Here is a 13,432-nt window from a genome sequence, read left to right as displayed (position 1 = left end):
GGACCCGCTCGTCACGGGCTCGTGGGGATTTGCCGTACCTTTTTGTCCTCGCGCCCCGCCAACCGCTAGTCGAGTTTCGGGCCGCAGCAAGACCAACTGAACGGAAATAGAAAAAAAAAATGAACGCACTCGCAAAAAGGGGTGCAACACGAGGACTTCCCAGGGGGTCACCCATCCTAGTACTACTCTCGCCCAAGCACGCTTAACTTCGGAGTTCTGATGGGATCCGGTGCATTAGTGCTGGTATGATCGCACCCGTCAATAGCCCCGCACTTTATTCTTTCATAGCGTACGCTCCCGTGCGCAGGTTCTGGTCCCCCCACCCTTCAGACGGGCATAACTTTTGATCCGGAAGGAGTTACGGGGACCCACAGCATATCACCGCGAAGCTCCCGCCGAGCCCCACGTGCTGAGCTACGGGTACAGCCCGTGGCTACTCCGGGAAGCAAAAAGAGGCCGTTTCGAGCCATTTCGGCCACTTTTAGTTCGCGGCTACTGTTTTTTCGGCACGTTTAAGGTTGTGGGACCCGCTCGTCACGGCTCGTGGGGATTGCCGTACCTTTTTGTCCTCGCGCCCCGCCAACCGCTAGTCGAGTTTCGGGCCGCAGCAAGACCAACTGAACGGAAATAGAAAAAAAAAAATGAACGCACTCGCAAAAAGGGGTGCAACACGAGGACTTCCCAGGGGGGTCACCCATCCTAGTACTACTCTCGCCCAAGCACGCTTAACTTCGGAGTTCTGATGGGATCCGGTGCATTAGTGCTGGTATGATCGCACCCGTCAATAGCCCCCGCACTTTATTCTTTCATAGCGTACGCTCCCGTGCGCAGGTTCTGGTCCCCCCACCCTTCAGACGGGCATAACTTTTGATCCGGAAGGAGTTACGGGACCCACAGCATATCACCGCGAAGCTCCCGCCGAGCCCCACGTGCTGAGCTACGGGTACAGCCCGTGGCTACTCCGGGAAGCAAAAAAGAGGCCGTTTCGAGCCATTTCGGCCACTTTTAGTTCGCGGCTACTGTTTTTTTCGGCACGTTTAAGGTTGTGGGACCCGCTCGTCACGGGCTCGTGGGGATTGCCGTACCTTTTTGTCCTCGCGCCCGCCAACCGCTAGTCGAGTTTCGGGCCGCAGCAAGACCAACTGAACGGAAATAGAAAAAAAAAATGAACGCACTCGCAAAAATGGGGTGCAACACGAGGACTTCCCAGGGGGTCACCCATCCTAGTACTACCTCTCGCCCAAGCACGCTTAACTTCGGAGTTCTGATGGGATCCGGTGCATTAGTGCTGGTATGATCGCACCCGTCAATAGCCCCGCACTTTATTCTTTCATAGCGTACGCTCCCGTGCGCAGGTTCTGGTCCCCCACCCTTCAGACGGGCATAAACTTTTGATCCGGAAGGAGTTACGGGACCCACAGCATATCACCGCGAAGCTCTCGCCGAGCCCCCACGTGCTGAGCTACGGGTACAGCCCGTGGCTACTCCGGGAAGCAAAAAGAGGCCGTTTCGAGCCATTTCGGCCACTTTTAGTTCGCGGCTACTGTTTTTTCGGCACGTTTAAGGTTGTGGGACCCGCTCGTCACGGGCTCGTGGGGATTGCCGTACCTTATTGTCCTCGCGCCCGCCAACCGCTAGTCGAGTTTCGGGCCGCAGCAAGACCAACTGAACGGAAATAGAAAAAAAAAATGAACGCACTCGCAAAAAGGGGTGCAACACGAGGACTTCCCAGTGGGTCACCCATCCTAGTACTACTCCTCGCCCAAGCACGCTTAACTTCGGAGTTCTGATGGGATCCGGTGCATTAGTGCTGGTATGATCGCACCCGTCAATAGCCCCGCACTTTATTCTTTCATAGCGTACGCTCCCGTGCGCAGGTTCTGGTCCCCCACCCTTCAGACGGGCATAACTTTTGATCCGGAAGGAGTTACGGGACCCACAGCATATCACCGCGAAGCTCTCGCCGAGCCCCACGTGTTGAGCTACGGGTACAGCCCGTGGCTACTCCGGGAAGCAAAAAGAGGCCGTTTCGAGCCATTTCGGCCACTTTTAGTTCGCGGCTACTGTTTTTTCGGCACGTTTAAGGTTGTGGGACCCGCTCGTCACGGGCTCGTGGGGATTGCCGTACCTTTTTGTCCTCGCGCCCGCCAACCGCTAGTCGAGTTTCGGGCCGCAGCAAGACCAACTGAACGGAATATAGAAAAAAAAAATGAACGCACTCGCAAAAAGGGGTGCAACACGAGGACTTCCCAGGGGGTCACCCATCCTAGTACTACTCTCGCCCAAGCACGCTTAACTTCGGAGTTCTGATGGGATCCGGTGCATTAGTGCTGGTATGATCGCACCCGTCAATAGCCCCGCACTTTATTCTTTCATAGCGTACGCTCCCGTGCGCAGGTTCTGGTCCCCCCACCCTTCAGACGGGCATAACTTTTGATCCGGAAGGAGTTACGGGACCCACAGCATATCACCGCGAAGCTCTCGCCGAGCCCCACGTGCTGAGCTACGGGTACAGCCCGTGGCTACTCCGGGAAGCAAAAAGAGGCCGTTTCGAGCCATTTCGGCCACTTTTAGTTCGCGGCTACTGTTTTTCGGCACGTTTAAGGTTGTGGGACCCGCTCGTCACGGGCTCGTGGGATTGCCGTACCTTTTTGTCCTCGCGCCCCGCCAACCGCTAGTCGAGTTTCGGGCCGCAGCAAGACCAACTGAACGGAAATAGAAAAAAAAAATGAACGCACACTCGCAAAAAAGGGGTGCAACACGAGGACTTCCCAGGGGGTCACCCATCCTAGTACTACTCTCGCCCAAGCACGCTTAACTTCGGAGTTCTGATGGGATCCGGTGCATTAGTGCTGGTATGATCGCACCCGTCAATAGCCCCGCACTTTATTCTTTCATAGCGTACGCTCCCGTGCGCAGGTTCTGGTCCCCCACCCTTCAGACGGGCATAACTTTTGATCCGGAAGGAGTTACGGGGACCCACAGCATATCACCGCGAAGCTCCCGCCGAGCCCCACGTGCTGAGCTACGGGTACAGCCCGTGGCTACTCCGGGAAGCAAAAAGAGGCCGTTTCGAGCCATTTCGGCCACTTTTAGTTCGCGGCCTACTGTTTTTCGGCACGTTTAAGGTTGTGGGACCCGCTCGTCACGGGCTCGTGGGGATTGCCGTACCTTTTTGTCCTCGCGCCCGCCAACCGCTAGTCGAGTTTCGGGCCGCAGCAAGACCAACTGAACGGAAATAGAAAAAAAAAATGAACGCACTCGCAAAAAGGGGTGCAACACGAGGACTTCCCAGGGGGTCACCCATCCTAGTACTACTCTCGCCCAAGCACGCTTAACTTCGGAGTTCTGATGGGATCCGGTGCATTAGTGCTGGTATGATCGCACCCGTCAATAGCCCCGCACTTTATTCTTTCATAGCGTACGCTCCCGTGCGCAGGTTCTGGTCCCCCACCCTTCAGACGGGCATAACTTTTGATCCGGAAGGAGTTACGGGACCCACAGCATATCACCGCGAAGCTCCCGCCGAGCCCCACGTGCTGAGCTACGGGTACAGCCCGTGGCTACTCCGGGAAGCAAAAAGAGGCCGTTTCGAGCCATTTCGGCCACTTTTAGTTCGCGGCTACTGTTTTTCGGCACGTTTAAGGTTGTGGGACCCGCTCGTCACGGGCTCGTGGGGATTGCCGTACCTTTTTGTCCTCGCGCCCGCCAACCGCTAGTCGAGTTTCGGGCCGCAGCAAGACCAACTGAACGGAAATAGAAAAAAAAAATGAACGCACTCGCAAAAAGGGGTGCAACACGAGGACTTCCCAGGGGGTCACCCATCCTAGTACTACTCTCGCCCAAGCACGCTTAACTTCGGAGTTCTGATGGGATCCGGTGCATTAGTGCTGGTATGATCGCACCCGTCAATAGCCCCGCACTTTATTCTTTCATAGCGTACGCTCCCGTGCGCAGGTTCTGGTCCCCCACCCTTCAGACGGGCATAACTTTTGATCCGGAAGGAGTTACGGGACCCACAGCATATCACCGCGAAGCTCCCGCCGAGCCCCACGTGCTGAGCTACGGGTACAGCCCGTGGCTACTCCGGGAAGCAAAAAGAGGCCGTTTCGAGCCATTTCGGCCACTTTTAGTTCGCGGCTACTGTTTTTCGGCACGTTTAAGGTTGTGGGACCCGCTCGTCACGGGCTCGTGGGGATTGCCGTACCTTTTTGTCCTCGCGCCCGCCAACCGCTAGTCGAGTTTCGGGCCGCAGCAAGACCAACTGAACGGAAATAGAAAAAAAAAATGAACGCACTCGCAAAAAGGGGTGCAACACGAGGACTTCCCAGGGGGTCACCCATCCTAGTACTACTCTCGCCCAAGCACGCTTAACTTCGGAGTTCTGATGGGATCCGGTGCATTAGTGCTGGTATGATCGCACCCGTCAATAGCCCCGCACTTTATTCTTTCATAGCGTACGCTCCCGTGCGCAGGTTCTGGTCCCCCACCCTTCAGACGGGCATAACTTTTGATCCGGAAGGAGTTACGGGACCCACAGCATATCACCGCGAAGCTCCCGTCGAGCCCCACGTGCTGAGCTATGGGTACAGCCCGTGGCTACTCCGGGAAGCAAAAAGAGGCCGTTTCGAGCCATTTCGGCCACTTTTAGTTCGCGGCTACTGTTTTTCGGCACGTTTAAGGTTGTGGGACCCGCTCGTCACGGGCTCGTGGGGATTGCCGTACCTTTTTGTCCTCGCGCCCGCCAACCGCTAGTCGAGTTTCGGGCCGCAGCAAGACCAACTGAACGGAAATAGAAAAAAAAAATGAACGCACTCGCAAAAAGGGGTGCAACACGAGGACTTCCCAGGGGGTCACCCATCCTAGTACTACTCTCGCCCAAGCACGCTTAACTTCGGAGTTCTGATGGGATCCGGTGCATTAGTGCTGGTATGATCGCACCCGTCAATAGCCCCGCACTTTATTCTTTCATAGCGTACGCTCCCGTGCGCAGGTTCTGGTCCCCCACCCTTCAGACGGGCATAACTTTTGATCCGGAAGGAGTTACGGGACCCACAGCATATCACCGCGAAGCTCCCGCCGAGCCCCACGTGCTGAGCTACGGGTACAGCCCGTGGCTACTCCGGGAAGCAAAAAGAGGCCGTTTCGAGCCATTTCGGCCACTTTTAGTTCGCGGCTACTGTTTTTCGGCACGTTTAAGGTTGTGGGACCCGCTCGTCACGGGCTCGTGGGGATTGCCGTACCTTTTTGTCCTCGCGCCCGCCAACCGCTAGTCGAGTTTCGGGCCGCAGCAAGACCAACTGAACGGAAATAGAAAAAAAAAATGAACGCACTCGCAAAAAGGGGTGCAACACGAGGACTTCCCAGGGGGTCACCCATCCTAGTACTACTCTCGCCCAAGCACGCTTAACTTCGGAGTTCTGATGGGATCCGGTGCATTAGTGCTGGTATGATCGCACCCGTCAATAGCCCCGCACTTTATTCTTTCATAGCGTACGCTCCCGTGCGCAGGTTCTGGTCCCCCACCCTTCAGACGGGCATAACTTTTGATCCGGAAGGAGTTACGGGACCCACAGCATATCACCGCGAAGCTCCCGCCGAGCCCCACGTGCTGAGCTACGGGTACAGCCCGTGGCTACTCCGGGAAGCAAAAAGAGGCCGTTTCGAGCCATTTCGGCCACTTTTAGTTCGCGGCTACTGTTTTTCGGCACGTTTAAGGTTGTGGGACCCGCTCGTCACGGGCTCGTGGGGATTGCCGTACCTTTTTGTCCTCGCGCCCGCCAACCGCTAGTCGAGTTTCGGGCCGCAGCAAGACCAACTGAACGGAAATAGAAAAAAAAAATGAACGCACTCGCAAAAAGGGGTGCAACACGAGGACTTCCCAGGGGGTCACCCATCCTAGTACTACTCTCGCCCAAGCACGCTTAACTTCGGAGTTCTGATGGGATCCGGTGCATTAGTGCTGGTATGATCGCACCCGTCAATAGCCCCGCACTTTATTCTTTCATAGCGTACGCTCCCGTGCGCAGGTTCTGGTCCCCCACCCTTCAGACGGGCATAACTTTTGATCCGGAAGGAGTTACGGGACCCACAGCATATCACCGCGAAGCTCCCGTCGAGCCCCACGTGCTGAGCTATGGGTACAGCCCGTGGCTACTCCGGGAAGCAAAAAGAGGCCGTTTCGAGCCATTTCGGCCACTTTTAGTTCGCGGCTACTGTTTTTCGGCACGTTTAAGGTTGTGGGACCCGCTCGTCACGGGCTCGTGGGGATTGCCGTACCTTTTTGTCCTCGCGCCCGCCAACCGCTAGTCGAGTTTCGGGCCGCAGCAAGACCAACTGAACGGAAATAGAAAAAAAAAATGAACGCACTCGCAAAAAGGGGTGCAACACGAGGACTTCCCAGGGGGTCACCCATCCTAGTACTACTCTCGCCCAAGCACGCTTAACTTCGGAGTTCTGATGGGATCCGGTGCATTAGTGCTGGTATGATCGCACCCGTCAATAGCCCCGCACTTTATTCTTTCATAGCGTACGCTCCCGTGCGCAGGTTCTGGTCCCCCACCCTTCAGACGGGCATAACTTTTGATCCGGAAGGAGTTACGGGACCCACAGCATATCACCGCGAAGCTCCCGCCGAGCCCCACGTGCTGAGCTACGGGTACAGCCCGTGGCTACTCCGGGAAGCAAAAAGAGGCCGTTTCGAGCCATTTCGGCCACTTTTAGTTCGCGGCTACTGTTTTTCGGCACGTTTAAGGTTGTGGGACCCGCTCGTCACGGGCTCGTGGGGATTGCCGTACCTTTTTGTCCTCGCGCCCGCCAACCGCTAGTCGAGTTTCGGGCCGCAGCAAGACCAACTGAACGGAAATAGAAAAAAAAAATGAACGCACTCGCAAAAAGGGGTGCAACACGAGGACTTCCCAGGGGGTCACCCATCCTAGTACTACTCTCGCCCAAGCACGCTTAACTTCGGAGTTCTGATGGGATCCGGTGCATTAGTGCTGGTATGATCGCACCCGTCAATAGCCCCGCACTTTATTCTTTCATAGCGTACGCTCCCGTGCGCAGGTTCTGGTCCCCCACCCTTCAGACGGGCATAACTTTTGATCCGGAAGGAGTTACGGGACCCACAGCATATCACCGCGAAGCTCCCGCCGAGCCCCACGTGCTGAGCTACGGGTACAGCCCGTGGCTACTCCGGGAAGCAAAAAGAGGCCGTTTCGAGCCATTTCGGCCACTTTTAGTTCGCGGCTACTGTTTTTCGGCACGTTTAAGGTTGTGGGACCCGCTCGTCACGGGCTCGTGGGGATTGCCGTACCTTTTTGTCCTCGCGCCCGCCAACCGCTAGTCGAGTTTCGGGCCGCAGCAAGACCAACTGAACGGAAATAGAAAAAAAAAATGAACGCACTCGCAAAAAGGGGTGCAACACGAGGACTTCCCAGGGGGTCACCCATCCTAGTACTACTCTCGCCCAAGCACGCTTAACTTCGGAGTTCTGATGGGATCCGGTGCATTAGTGCTGGTATGATCGCACCCGTCAATAGCCCCGCACTTTATTCTTTCATAGCGTACGCTCCCGTGCGCAGGTTCTGGTCCCCCACCCTTCAGACGGGCATAACTTTTGATCCGGAAGGAGTTACGGGACCCACAGCATATCACCGCGAAGCTCCCGCCGAGCCCCACGTGCTGAGCTACGGGTACAGCCCGTGGCTACTCCGGGAAGCAAAAAGAGGCCGTTTCGAGCCATTTCGGCCACTTTTAGTTCGCGGCTACTGTTTTTCGGCACGTTTAAGGTTGTGGGACCCGCTCGTCACGGGCTCGTGGGGATTGCCGTACCTTTTTGTCCTCGCGCCCGCCAACCGCTAGTCGAGTTTCGGGCCGCAGCAAGACCAACTGAACGGAAATAGAAAAAAAAAATGAACGCACTCGCAAAAAGGGGTGCAACACGAGGACTTCCCAGGGGGTCACCCATCCTAGTACTACTCTCGCCCAAGCACGCTTAACTTCGGAGTTCTGATGGGATCCGGTGCATTAGTGCTGGTATGATCGCACCCGTCAATAGCCCCGCACTTTATTCTTTCATAGCGTACGCTCCCGTGCGCAGGTTCTGGTCCCCCACCCTTCAGACGGGCATAACTTTTGATCCGGAAGGAGTTACGGGACCCACAGCATATCACCGCGAAGCTCTCGCCGAGCCCCACGTGCTGAGCTACGGGTACAGCCCGTGGCTACTCCGGGAAGCAAAAAGAGGCCGTTTCGAGCCATTTCGGCCACTTTTAGTTCGCGGCTACTGTTTTTCGGCACGTTTAAGGTTGTGGGACCCGCTCGTCACGGGCTCGTGGGGATTGCCGTACCTTTTTGTCCTCGCGCCCGCCAACCGCTAGTCGAGTTTCGGGCCGCAGCAAGACCAACTGAACGGAAATAGAAAAAAAAAATGAACGCACTCGCAAAAAGGGGTGCAACACGAGGACTTCCCAGGGGGTCACCCATCCTAGTACTACTCTCGCCCAAGCACGCTTAACTTCGGAGTTCTGATGGGATCCGGTGCATTAGTGCTGGTATGATCGCACCCGTCAATAGCCCCGCACTTTATTCTTTCATAGCGTACGCTCCCGTGCGCAGGTTCTGGTCCCCCACCCTTCAGACGGGCATAACTTTTGATCCGGAAGGAGTTACGGGACCCACAGCATATCACCGCGAAGCTCTCGCCGAGCCCCACGTGCTGAGCTACGGGTACAGCCCGTGGCTACTCCGGGAAGCAAAAAGAGGCCGTTTCGAGCCATTTCGGCCACTTTTAGTTCGCGGCTACTGTTTTTCGGCACGTTTAAGGTTGTGGGACCCGCTCGTCACGGGCTCGTGGGGATTGCCGTACCTTTTTGTCCTCGCGCCCGCCAACCGCTAGTCGAGTTTCGGGCCGCAGCAAGACCAACTGAACGGAAATAGAAAAAAAAAATGAACGCACTCGCAAAAAGGGGTGCAACACGAGGACTTCCCAGGGGGTCACCCATCCTAGTACTACTCTCGCCCAAGCACGCTTAACTTCGGAGTTCTGATGGGATCCGGTGCATTAGTGCTGGTATGATCGCACCCGTCAATAGCCCCGCACTTTATTCTTTCATAGCGTACGCTCCCGTGCGCAGGTTCTGGTCCCCCACCCTTCAGACGGGCATAACTTTTGATCCGGAAGGAGTTACGGGACCCACAGCATATCACCGCGAAGCTCTCGCCGAGCCCCACGTGCTGAGCTACGGGTACAGCCCGTGGCTACTCCGGGAAGCAAAAAGAGGCCGTTTCGAGCCATTTCGGCCACTTTTAGTTCGCGGCTACTGTTTTTCGGCACGTTTAAGGTTGTGGGACCCGCTCGTCACGGGCTCGTGGGGATTGCCGTACCTTTTTGTCCTCGCGCCCGCCAACCGCTAGTCGAGTTTCGGGCCGCAGCAAGACCAACTGAACGGAAATAGAAAAAAAAAATGAACGCACTCGCAAAAAGGGGTGCAACACGAGGACTTCCCAGGGGGTCACCCATCCTAGTACTACTCTCGCCCAAGCACGCTTAACTTCGGAGTTCTGATGGGATCCGGTGCATTAGTGCTGGTATGATCGCACCCGTCAATAGCCCCGCACTTTATTCTTTCATAGCGTACGCTCCCGTGCGCAGGTTCTGGTCCCCCACCCTTCAGACGGGCATAACTTTTGATCCGGAAGGAGTTACGGGACCCACAGCATATCACCGCGAAGCTCTCGCCGAGCCCCACGTGCTGAGCTACGGGTACAGCCCGTGGCTACTCCGGGAAGCAAAAAGAGGCCGTTTCGAGCCATTTCGGCCACTTTTAGTTCGCGGCTACTGTTTTTCGGCACGTTTAAGGTTGTGGGACCCGCTCGTCACGGGCTCGTGGGGATTGCCGTACCTTTTTGTCCTCGCGCCCGCCAACCGCTAGTCGAGTTTCGGGCCGCAGCAAGACCAACTGAACGGAAATAGAAAAAAAAAATGAACGCACTCGCAAAAAGGGGTGCAACACGAGGACTTCCCAGGGGGTCACCCATCCTAGTACTACTCTCGCCCAAGCACGCTTAACTTCGGAGTTCTGATGGGATCCGGTGCATTAGTGCTGGTATGATCGCACCCGTCAATAGCCCCGCACTTTATTCTTTCATAGCGTACGCTCCCGTGCGCAGGTTCTGGTCCCCCACCCTTCAGACGGGCATAACTTTTGATCCGGAAGGAGTTACGGGACCCACAGCATATCACCGCGAAGCTCTCGCCGAGCCCCACGTGCTGAGCTACGGGTACAGCCCGTGGCTACTCCGGGAAGCAAAAAGAGGCCGTTTCGAGCCATTTCGGCCACTTTTAGTTCGCGGCTACTGTTTTTCGGCACGTTTAAGGTTGTGGGACCCGCTCGTCACGGGCTCGTGGGGATTGCCGTACCTTTTTGTCCTCGCGCCCGCCAACCGCTAGTCGAGTTTCGGGCCGCAGCAAGACCAACTGAACGGAAATAGAAAAAAAAAATGAACGCACTCGCAAAAAGGGGTGCAACACGAGGACTTCCCAGGGGGTCACCCATCCTAGTACTACTCTCGCCCAAGCACGCTTAACTTCGGAGTTCTGATGGGATCCGGTGCATTAGTGCTGGTATGATCGCACCCGTCAATAGCCCCGCACTTTATTCTTTCATAGCGTACGCTCCCGTGCGCAGGTTCTGGTCCCCCACCCTTCAGACGGGCATAACTTTTGATCCGGAAGGAGTTACGGGACCCACAGCATATCACCGCGAAGCTCTCGCCGAGCCCCACGTGCTGAGCTACGGGTACAGCCCGTGGCTACTCCGGGAAGCAAAAAGAGGCCGTTTCGAGCCATTTCGGCCACTTTTAGTTCGCGGCTACTGTTTTTCGGCACGTTTAAGGTTGTGGGACCCGCTCGTCACGGGCTCGTGGGGATTGCCGTACCTTTTTGTCCTCGCGCCCGCCAACCGCTAGTCGAGTTTCGGGCCGCAGCAAGACCAACTGAACGGAAATAGAAAAAAAAAATGAACGCACTCGCAAAAAGGGGTGCAACACGAGGACTTCCCAGGGGGTCACCCATCCTAGTACTACTCTCGCCCAAGCACGCTTAACTTCGGAGTTCTGATGGGATCCGGTGCATTAGTGCTGGTATGATCGCACCCGTCAATAGCCCCGCACTTTATTCTTTCATAGCGTACGCTCCCGTGCGCAGGTTCTGGTCCCCCACCCTTCAGACGGGCATAACTTTTGATCCGGAAGGAGTTACGGGACCCACAGCATATCACCGCGAAGCTCTCGCCGAGCCCCACGTGCTGAGCTACGGGTACAGCCCGTGGCTACTCCGGGAAGCAAAAAGAGGCCGTTTCGAGCCATTTCGGCCACTTTTAGTTCGCGGCTACTGTTTTTCGGCACGTTTAAGGTTGTGGGACCCGCTCGTCACGGGCTCGTGGGGATTGCCGTACCTTTTTGTCCTCGCGCCCGCCAACCGCTAGTCGAGTTTCGGGCCGCAGCAAGACCAACTGAACGGAAATAGAAAAAAAAAATGAACGCACTCGCAAAAAGGGGTGCAACACGAGGACTTCCCAGGGGGTCACCCATCCTAGTACTACTCTCGCCCAAGCACGCTTAACTTCGGAGTTCTGATGGGATCCGGTGCATTAGTGCTGGTATGATCGCACCCGTCAATAGCCCCGCACTTTATTCTTTCATAGCGTACGCTCCCGTGCGCAGGTTCTGGTCCCCCACCCTTCAGACGGGCATAACTTTTGATCCGGAAGGAGTTACGGGACCCACAGCATATCACCGCGAAGCTCTCGCCGAGCCCCACGTGCTGAGCTACGGGTACAGCCCGTGGCTACTCCGGGAAGCAAAAAGAGGCCGTTTCGAGCCATTTCGGCCACTTTTAGTTCGCGGCTACTGTTTTTCGGCACGTTTAAGGTTGTGGGACCCGCTCGTCACGGGCTCGTGGGGATTGCCGTACCTTTTTGTCCTCGCGCCCGCCAACCGCTAGTCGAGTTTCGGGCCGCAGCAAGACCAACTGAACGGAAATAGAAAAAAAAAATGAACGCACTCGCAAAAAGGGGTGCAACACGAGGACTTCCCAGGGGGTCACCCATCCTAGTACTACTCTCGCCCAAGCACGCTTAACTTCGGAGTTCTGATGGGATCCGGTGCATTAGTGCTGGTATGATCGCACCCGTCAATAGCCCCGCACTTTATTCTTTCATAGCGTACGCTCCCGTGCGCAGGTTCTGGTCCCCCACCCTTCAGACGGGCATAACTTTTGATCCGGAAGGAGTTACGGGACCCACAGCATATCACCGCGAAGCTCTCGCCGAGCCCCACGTGCTGAGCTACGGGTACAGCCCGTGGCTACTCCGGGAAGCAAAAAGAGGCCGTTTCGAGCCATTTCGGCCACTTTTAGTTCGCGGCTACTGTTTTTCGGCACGTTTAAGGTTGTGGGACCCGCTCGTCACGGGCTCGTGGGGATTGCCGTACCTTTTTGTCCTCGCGCCCGCCAACCGCTAGTCGAGTTTCGGGCCGCAGCAAGACCAACTGAACGGAAATAGAAAAAAAAAATGAACGCACTCGCAAAAAGGGGTGCAACACGAGGACTTCCCAGGGGGTCACCCATCCTAGTACTACTCTCGCCCAAGCACGCTTAACTTCGGAGTTCTGATGGGATCCGGTGCATTAGTGCTGGTATGATCGCACCCGTCAATAGCCCCGCACTTTATTCTTTCATAGCGTACGCTCCCGTGCGCAGGTTCTGGTCCCCCACCCTTCAGACGGGCATAACTTTTGATCCGGAAGGAGTTACGGGACCCACAGCATATCACCGCGAAGCTCTCGCCGAGCCCCACGTGCTGAGCTACGGGTACAGCCCGTGGCTACTCCGGGAAGCAAAAAGAGGCCGTTTCGAGCCATTTCGGCCACTTTTAGTTCGCGGCTACTGTTTTTCGGCACGTTTAAGGTTGTGGGACCCGCTCGTCACGGGCTCGTGGGGATTGCCGTACCTTTTTGTCCTCGCGCCCGCCAACCGCTAGTCGAGTTTCGGGCCGCAGCAAGACCAACTGAACGGAAATAGAAAAAAAAAATGAACGCACTCGCAAAAAGGGGTGCAACACGAGGACTTCCCAGGGGGTCACCCATCCTAGTACTACTCTCGCCCAAGCACGCTTAACTTCGGAGTTCTGATGGGATCCGGTGCATTAGTGCTGGTATGATCGCACCCGTCAATAGCCCCGCACTTTATTCTTTCATAGCGTACGCTCCCGTGCGCAGGTTCTGGTCCCCCACCCTTCAGACGGGCATAACTTTTGATCCGGAAGGAGTTACGGGACCCACAGCATATCACCGCGAAGCTCTCGCCGAGCCCCACGTGCTGAGCTACGGGTACAGCCCGTGGCTACTCCGGGAAGCAAAAAGAGGCCGT

At 56.2% G+C, this 13,432-nt stretch overlaps 26 non-coding genes across 26 annotated transcripts; all 26 read right to left on the bottom strand.

The window, feature by feature from the left end:
• Positions 1–138: 138 nt before the first annotated feature.
• LOC148928904 (5S ribosomal RNA) lies at positions 139–257 on the bottom strand. The gene has a single exon (XR_016129687.1). It is a non-coding gene; the product is annotated as a 5S ribosomal RNA (ribosomal RNA).
• Positions 258–660: 403 nt separating this feature from the next.
• LOC148928903 (5S ribosomal RNA) lies at positions 661–780 on the bottom strand. The gene has a single exon (XR_016130084.1). It is a non-coding gene; the product is annotated as a 5S ribosomal RNA (ribosomal RNA).
• Positions 781–1,185: 405 nt separating this feature from the next.
• On the bottom strand, positions 1,186–1,305 carry LOC148928902 (5S ribosomal RNA). Its single transcript, XR_016130109.1, has one exon. It is a non-coding gene; the product is annotated as a 5S ribosomal RNA (ribosomal RNA).
• A 402-nt stretch (positions 1,306–1,707) lies between these two features.
• LOC148928901 (5S ribosomal RNA) lies at positions 1,708–1,827 on the bottom strand. Its single transcript, XR_016130113.1, has one exon. It is a non-coding gene; the product is annotated as a 5S ribosomal RNA (ribosomal RNA).
• A 401-nt stretch (positions 1,828–2,228) lies between these two features.
• Positions 2,229–2,347, bottom strand: LOC148928900 (5S ribosomal RNA). Its single transcript, XR_016129686.1, has one exon. It is a non-coding gene; the product is annotated as a 5S ribosomal RNA (ribosomal RNA).
• A 403-nt stretch (positions 2,348–2,750) lies between these two features.
• Positions 2,751–2,869, bottom strand: LOC148928899 (5S ribosomal RNA). Its single transcript, XR_016129685.1, has one exon. It is a non-coding gene; the product is annotated as a 5S ribosomal RNA (ribosomal RNA).
• Positions 2,870–3,270: 401 nt separating this feature from the next.
• Positions 3,271–3,389, bottom strand: LOC148928898 (5S ribosomal RNA). The gene has a single exon (XR_016129684.1). It is a non-coding gene; the product is annotated as a 5S ribosomal RNA (ribosomal RNA).
• Positions 3,390–3,788: 399 nt separating this feature from the next.
• LOC148928897 (5S ribosomal RNA) lies at positions 3,789–3,907 on the bottom strand. Its single transcript, XR_016129682.1, has one exon. It is a non-coding gene; the product is annotated as a 5S ribosomal RNA (ribosomal RNA).
• A 399-nt stretch (positions 3,908–4,306) lies between these two features.
• LOC148928896 (5S ribosomal RNA) lies at positions 4,307–4,425 on the bottom strand. Its single transcript, XR_016129681.1, has one exon. It is a non-coding gene; the product is annotated as a 5S ribosomal RNA (ribosomal RNA).
• Positions 4,426–4,824: 399 nt separating this feature from the next.
• LOC148928895 (5S ribosomal RNA) lies at positions 4,825–4,943 on the bottom strand. Its single transcript, XR_016129680.1, has one exon. It is a non-coding gene; the product is annotated as a 5S ribosomal RNA (ribosomal RNA).
• Positions 4,944–5,342: 399 nt separating this feature from the next.
• On the bottom strand, positions 5,343–5,461 carry LOC148928894 (5S ribosomal RNA). The gene has a single exon (XR_016129679.1). It is a non-coding gene; the product is annotated as a 5S ribosomal RNA (ribosomal RNA).
• A 399-nt stretch (positions 5,462–5,860) lies between these two features.
• Positions 5,861–5,979, bottom strand: LOC148928893 (5S ribosomal RNA). The gene has a single exon (XR_016129678.1). It is a non-coding gene; the product is annotated as a 5S ribosomal RNA (ribosomal RNA).
• Positions 5,980–6,378: 399 nt separating this feature from the next.
• Positions 6,379–6,497, bottom strand: LOC148928892 (5S ribosomal RNA). Its single transcript, XR_016129677.1, has one exon. It is a non-coding gene; the product is annotated as a 5S ribosomal RNA (ribosomal RNA).
• Positions 6,498–6,896: 399 nt separating this feature from the next.
• On the bottom strand, positions 6,897–7,015 carry LOC148928891 (5S ribosomal RNA). Its single transcript, XR_016129676.1, has one exon. It is a non-coding gene; the product is annotated as a 5S ribosomal RNA (ribosomal RNA).
• Positions 7,016–7,414: 399 nt separating this feature from the next.
• Positions 7,415–7,533, bottom strand: LOC148928890 (5S ribosomal RNA). Its single transcript, XR_016129675.1, has one exon. It is a non-coding gene; the product is annotated as a 5S ribosomal RNA (ribosomal RNA).
• Positions 7,534–7,932: 399 nt separating this feature from the next.
• LOC148928889 (5S ribosomal RNA) lies at positions 7,933–8,051 on the bottom strand. Its single transcript, XR_016129674.1, has one exon. It is a non-coding gene; the product is annotated as a 5S ribosomal RNA (ribosomal RNA).
• A 399-nt stretch (positions 8,052–8,450) lies between these two features.
• On the bottom strand, positions 8,451–8,569 carry LOC148928888 (5S ribosomal RNA). The gene has a single exon (XR_016129673.1). It is a non-coding gene; the product is annotated as a 5S ribosomal RNA (ribosomal RNA).
• A 399-nt stretch (positions 8,570–8,968) lies between these two features.
• LOC148928887 (5S ribosomal RNA) lies at positions 8,969–9,087 on the bottom strand. The gene has a single exon (XR_016129672.1). It is a non-coding gene; the product is annotated as a 5S ribosomal RNA (ribosomal RNA).
• A 399-nt stretch (positions 9,088–9,486) lies between these two features.
• LOC148928886 (5S ribosomal RNA) lies at positions 9,487–9,605 on the bottom strand. The gene has a single exon (XR_016129671.1). It is a non-coding gene; the product is annotated as a 5S ribosomal RNA (ribosomal RNA).
• Positions 9,606–10,004: 399 nt separating this feature from the next.
• LOC148928885 (5S ribosomal RNA) lies at positions 10,005–10,123 on the bottom strand. The gene has a single exon (XR_016129670.1). It is a non-coding gene; the product is annotated as a 5S ribosomal RNA (ribosomal RNA).
• Positions 10,124–10,522: 399 nt separating this feature from the next.
• LOC148928884 (5S ribosomal RNA) lies at positions 10,523–10,641 on the bottom strand. The gene has a single exon (XR_016129669.1). It is a non-coding gene; the product is annotated as a 5S ribosomal RNA (ribosomal RNA).
• Positions 10,642–11,040: 399 nt separating this feature from the next.
• On the bottom strand, positions 11,041–11,159 carry LOC148928883 (5S ribosomal RNA). Its single transcript, XR_016129668.1, has one exon. It is a non-coding gene; the product is annotated as a 5S ribosomal RNA (ribosomal RNA).
• A 399-nt stretch (positions 11,160–11,558) lies between these two features.
• Positions 11,559–11,677, bottom strand: LOC148928882 (5S ribosomal RNA). The gene has a single exon (XR_016129667.1). It is a non-coding gene; the product is annotated as a 5S ribosomal RNA (ribosomal RNA).
• A 399-nt stretch (positions 11,678–12,076) lies between these two features.
• LOC148928881 (5S ribosomal RNA) lies at positions 12,077–12,195 on the bottom strand. The gene has a single exon (XR_016129666.1). It is a non-coding gene; the product is annotated as a 5S ribosomal RNA (ribosomal RNA).
• A 399-nt stretch (positions 12,196–12,594) lies between these two features.
• LOC148928880 (5S ribosomal RNA) lies at positions 12,595–12,713 on the bottom strand. Its single transcript, XR_016129665.1, has one exon. It is a non-coding gene; the product is annotated as a 5S ribosomal RNA (ribosomal RNA).
• A 399-nt stretch (positions 12,714–13,112) lies between these two features.
• On the bottom strand, positions 13,113–13,231 carry LOC148928879 (5S ribosomal RNA). The gene has a single exon (XR_016129664.1). It is a non-coding gene; the product is annotated as a 5S ribosomal RNA (ribosomal RNA).
• Between the last annotated feature and the right edge of the window lie 201 nt (positions 13,232–13,432).

This window comes from Salvia hispanica, chromosome 4, assembly GCF_029641045.1.
Source record: "Salvia hispanica isolate PSC_SH4W2 chromosome 4, Shi_PSC_v1, whole genome shotgun sequence".
Taxonomy (NCBI): Eukaryota; Viridiplantae; Streptophyta; class Magnoliopsida; order Lamiales; family Lamiaceae; genus Salvia; species Salvia hispanica.
This window is presented reverse-complemented; position numbering and strand designations above follow the sequence as displayed.